Below are 5783 nucleotides of genomic sequence, written 5' to 3'. Positions count from 1 at the left end.
GCTCGCGAACAAAGGGCCCACCCCGCTCGCTGCGGGCAGGCTATGGGAACAAAGGAGCTACCGGCCACCCCTTTGTCCTCCCGGTTCGGATTCGGTCCCAGCGTCCTAGCAGGCTGGGCAGGGAGGCCACTGTATTCTTTTAAACACTGCTTGGCCCATTAGCTCTAGCCTCTTAATGGCTAATTCTCACATCTTGATTAACCCATTTCTAATAATCTGGGCAGCACCATGAGGGGATGGCTTACCAGGAAGGATCTTAACCTGCGTCCATCTTGGAGAGGAGAGCTATAGCGTCTGTCTCACTGCCTTCTTTCTCCCAGCATTCTGTTCTGTCTTCCCTGCCTACCTAATTTTCTGTCCTATCAAAGGGCCAAGGCAGTTTCTTTATTAAGCAATGAAAGTAACACATAGACAGATGACTCTCCTCCTCAGTCCTCGGGTGTACAAAGTTTGAGGGCCTTGAAGGCTAGGTCAGACACTTATTGGAAATAGAGATGTAAGCCAATCATGGATTGTGAGGCAGGGTCAGTGTATTGTCCACTGCCAGTAAGCATGTCAAAGGTGACATTAAGTACAAATTTCAAATTTGTATGGGCTTGGGTCTCTGCTGCATCAGACCCATTGGAGGAAAACTGAGGGTTCAAGAATAGCCTTTAACATGGAGTACCAATTGTCATCGGTTTGAAGCTGCATGGGCCATTGTCTGAGTACTTGCTTAAAGTAACAAGAATCAGGGATTATCTGTCACCCTTGCATGCCCCTGCATGGCTCCCAGCCTGTTCCTGGCCCTGCTACCACTGGGAGAGCTCATAGATGACAAGGACAACATTGCTGGGGCCTCCAGACTCCACAGGAATGGGATGCACTCAGAAGCACTCAAGCTTATCGAAAATGGACTAGAACCACAGATATTGGATCTGGCACTGACCCTCCTCATTCATTCATATTGTAACAAACACAGGTGCTTGGCCTTGCCCTGGGCGTTGAAAGTGAGGACATATTCATCACATCTTGTCTCACTGTGACATATTAGGAAGACACCAAGGGAGCCAGTGCCTCCTTCCAGCACCACCTGGGCAGCCTTGAGTCGAGAGAGCATGCCATGGAACCAAGGATATCCTGAGAGGGGCTGATCCCCCTCAGCACCTTCTGATTCCCCCTGGAATAGGAATGACCCTGTAGCTACTTCTGGAGTATCCAGGGGAGGGGAGGGGAGAGGATTGAGAGGGGATAAACTGTCCCTGCTGGGGTCTCCTCCTCAATGGGAATGTGAGGGGGCAATTTCGGAGGAAGCAGTTCCATTGAGTCAAAGTGGGAAGCAGCAATGGAGGCAGAACTGGGTGGGGGGGGGATGCTGATGACTGGTTGGAAAGGCCCCTATAAGCTCCCTGCTACAAGCGTTTGTTACTCTTGCTGGGTCCCAGCAGCAGATCCTAGCTGGGCAGACTCTCTGAATGATTCAGCCAGGCTGTCTGTGTTATCCTTTGTGAGGGAGGAGGTCCCAGGGGCCACAGGAAGGGTCATAGAATGGGGTTGATAGCAAGGCAGAGTCCTGAGCTTAGGCACTCCTGGATGTCAGATACTCAGGCCTTTACATGAAGTACATCAGTTAGTTGTCTCCAGAATATACTCTGAAGGGCCTTCTACCTTAATCACAAGCATATTCTCCCTGTTAGGCATCTCTATGGCAGTGGCTGTGCAGATATCAGTGACAGTAGAACAGGGAATGCTGAGTCATGGCTGGGATGCCTTGGGTGGTATAAAGAACTCCAAGCAACTTCTTCCTTTTTCATTTCCTTCACTTCTGAGCATTAGGTGACACTTCTGTCACTGAGGATGCCCTCTTCCCCCTGAGGTCAGCCCAGCCGCCTTTTCTCCATGACCCACTCTTGCTGGGTCAGGGGCAGCTTCTTCAGCCCCCATAAAACTGAGCAGCTCTTCTCTCTGTACCATTCCTGCTCCATCTTTCAAGGTTCTCCCTCAACGACTCAGTCCATCTCTCCCAGAGGACGTGCCATCACTAGTCAATACCCTACCAACTGTCCCAGCACAACCAAGGAGTGGGAGCTGCTGTTTTCACCTAGGACTGGAGGGTCTGATGTGGTCTCCAAGGCCTAATTGGGGAGGAAGAGTCAGTGACTCCTTGCAACTGCAGGGTGCTTGGTACAGAACCTCTGACTGAGTCACCCACTGAATGGAGGGAAAAGCATTTCTTGAGCTTTGACTTTGAGGACATTGTAGAGGAGGAAGAGACTGAGGAAGGAGGGGGACCAGCTAAGTCCTCAGAAGATAGAGATGGGCCCAACACAGCCAGGGACCCTCCTACCCTGCAGCTGTCAAGGGACAAGTCATGTGGTGGTGCAATCGCCACACCAGGGCTCAATGGGGCCAAGACAGGTAGGGAGAGTCAGCCCGAGGCCCAGGCCACCTCAGCTTTGAACTGTAGGAATAGCTCAGCAAAATGGCCAGAAAAGGCAGCTTCTGCTCCAGGCTCTGCATATTGTGTGTGGGAGACCAGGTAGAGGCAAAAAGAGTAGGCAAGATCCAGGGCAGCAGCCCTCACATGGAACTCACAGACCTCTTACCAACTTGGGGGAGGGAGTGGTGGCAACACTGGTGGAGAAGGAAGACCCCATCCTCTGGGGACAGGACACCAATCATGATGGACCCCAGGAGGAGCCTGTGAGGAGGGGCAGCAAAGAAGAAAATGACCAGAAGACACAGGGTGAGCAGGAACAACTGCATCTCAGCCAAACTAGTGGAAGTAGCAGTCATCTACTTCCAATCCCAGAACGTTCCAATCCCAGAAGGGAAAGGGGATTCAACCACAGTCGAACATGCAAAGCCTTTCCATGAATTAAGAGACTGGCCACCGCCCTGATGGCTCTTAGCTGGTGGTCACATAACCGGATGTTACGGGAGAGAAGTGGATAGAAAAGGTCCAAAAGTCCACACTCTGAAGAGCAGTCGGAACTCCCCATTAAAGCAAGAGAACCTTCAGATAATCCCAGAGAATGGCCCTGGGCAAAAGTCATCAGTTGCTCTCAGTCCTCGAAGGAGGGAGTCCGCATGAAGACAAGGACAAGGACAGATGGGAAGGGGAAAGTAGTGTTTGCAGACCCAACGGAGAGTGCTGCTTGTGGTGAGGGACTTGTGTGATTTGTTAAGCCACAACCATACACTCACACAGTGTCTCCAGGCAAAAGGACCAGTTGGAGGGTCGTTTATTGGTTCTACCTCCTGGGTGATCAGCACTTCTGTGGAGGTACCAGGATCAACCCTGTCACGATGGAGAGTTCCTAACCAGGAAGACAAACAGGGGAAAGCAAGGAAATGGAAAGCAAAAGAAGGGCTCAACTCACCGAAAACAGCCAAAGGGGGTAAACTCAAGACCCTGGCTGGTGGAGAGTCACTCTGGGAATGGCAGTGAGAGCAGCAAACAAGAAAGAAAATGCCCAAAATGAGTATTAGGAGAACCCAAAAGGCAAGCAAAAGGAAAAGGTTCATCTACGCTGGGTGCCAGTTGTTGCTGCCGGTTGTGTGACCCCCAGTTCCTGTGGGGCAGGGGGGGTAAAGAGGCACGGAGACAACAACACAGACTCTGGAGAATTAGCTAATAAGAGGCGACAGATATGGGCTAGACAGTGTTTAAAAGAATAGAGTTTCCATGTAATTATTTCAGGAAAAGCTAGCCGGGTGGCGGGAAGCAGCCCCGCGGCTCCTACTACACCTCCCCCAAAATGAGTCTCCTCTAACTGTAGCGTGTCCCCCAAGAAACATGCAATCTGCTCCTTCAGCTCCTGTCATAGCAGGATGACATAATCAGACACAATAAAGCACTAAATGTGAGGCTGAGGAAACATAAGAAACTCAGTAGTCAATAATCTAGTCTGGAATTGGGGACCTTGAAAGCTGCCAGAAATACTGTCTCCGCAGAACACTTAAGAAGCCACTACCTAAATAGGAAATGGTAAGCCAATAGCCACTCAATGCGATCAATGTCCTTCAAAGGCAGATCATGAGACAAAGATGCGTGTATCCTAACTGGCCCGATCCTGATGGTGATCTTATTTCTCAAGAGTCAGCGAGTTTACATATTGTTCAGCACACAGCAACAAAGCCTCCACAGAACTTCAAACTGCCAAGAGCAGCAGCAGAGGAAGAAATCTCCCTAGCCTCAGGGAAGACAGCAAAGAATTGAAATGACTAAGGTAATGAACACCTGCCTGTTCTGACTCTAGTTTGTCTACTTAGACAGTTTTTGGCCCTCTACTTCCTTTCCCACAGTGGTCATATCTGCCTTGCCAACACATTTGAGATTTCCATGGCTTTAACCACAGTTCTGGTGTTATTAACCAAAATTGGCAAATTATGTCCAAAATAACTTATGCTCTGCTGGAATGAACTAACTCAGCTAACTTTGATGTATATTATGGTCTTTGTGGTTTCTGCCTTTTAAAATGCTGTATCCTGGGGCTGGAGAGATAGCTCAGTAGTTCAGAGCACTGGTTGCTCTTCCAGAGGTCCTGAGTTCAGTTCCCAACAACCACATGGTGGCTCACGACCATCGATAATGAGATCTTGTGCCCTCTTCTGGCATATAGACAGAACACTGCATACATAATAAATCTTTTCAAAAATTGCTGCATCCCTGAGCTTGGATAACAAGAGAATTTTCAGAGGTACAAGCCCATTCTTGGTCTGGCCATCAATAGCAAGGATTTAAAACTTTTTTTTTTTTGGTTTTCTGAGACAAGGTTCCTCTGTATAGCTTTGGAGCCTGTCCTGGAACTCACTCTGTAGACCAGGATGGCCTTGAACTCACAGAGATTTGTCTGCCTCTGCCTCCTGAGTGCTGGAATAAAAGGCGTGCACTGCCACCACCTGGCTCATATTATTATCACAATCAGTTTTTTTAAGATTTAGTTTTATTTTGGACTTAAAACTTTTAACTGGCTTAGTCAGCATGGCCATCAATACCTGTCTCACATGTATCATTACAAGAATAAACTTTTAAAAACATATATTCGTAACAGTGATGTCCATGTTCACAGGTATCAGGCATGTTTCTAGCTGTCTTACCTTCTAAAGGAATTCAGCTTAATGTCACATATTATTAAAAGCACACTTTCTTAGACTATTTCTCAGTATTTTGGGGATGCCTATGCATCAATGTGATAGACTATTGTCCCAAGTTCCGTTTTATTCTTTTTTAGTTTACTGAAACAATGCCAACAGTTTGTTGCTATCTGTATGCCCAAATTTTCACCTAATAGTTAAGTTCTCTCAGCAGGGGGTTTCATAGCTGATACCCTGATGGTTTCAACCCAGGACTGTGTACATAACACAGAGACAGAAACGTTGGTGCAGACACTAACTTGTACCTGATCTGTACTTCATGTTGGCATACCCATCCTTGAAATGGAAGGTTTGTGAGGCGGAGTCAGAGAGAAGCCATGGCACTACTGCCAGAGTTCTGATTTTAGTGCCTAAACTTTAGCCAGTAAGCCACAGCCTCGTGGCAATACACAGATTACTAGAAATGGGTTAAACTAAGATGTAAGAGTTAGCCAATAACAAGTTAGAGCTTATAGGCAAAACAGTGATTTAATTAATATAGTTTCTGTGTGATTATTTTGGGGCTGAACAGCCAGGAACCAACAAGCAGCTTCCTCCCAGCATTCAGCTTAGATTTCCACAGGCCCCAAGTTCTCAGGAGAAATAATAGTAGGATTGCATCACCTCCTGCTGATTACATCAATTTCACACACTTCCCACATACT

General features: G+C 47.8%; 1 pseudogene; it reads right to left on the bottom strand.

The window, feature by feature from the left end:
* Nucleotides 1-737: 737 nt before the first annotated feature.
* On the bottom strand, nt 738-2661 carry LOC121444998 (annotated as a pseudogene).
* Between the last annotated feature and the right edge of the window lie 3122 nt (nt 2662-5783).

Source organism: Microtus oregoni, unplaced genomic scaffold (assembly GCF_018167655.1).
Source record: "Microtus oregoni isolate MIOR12 unplaced genomic scaffold, Mior012 000152F_ref0000281, whole genome shotgun sequence".
Lineage (NCBI taxonomy): Eukaryota > Metazoa > Chordata > Mammalia > Rodentia > Cricetidae > Microtus > Microtus oregoni.
Note: the sequence above shows the minus strand (reverse complement) of the source record. Positions and strands in the feature narration are given on the sequence as shown.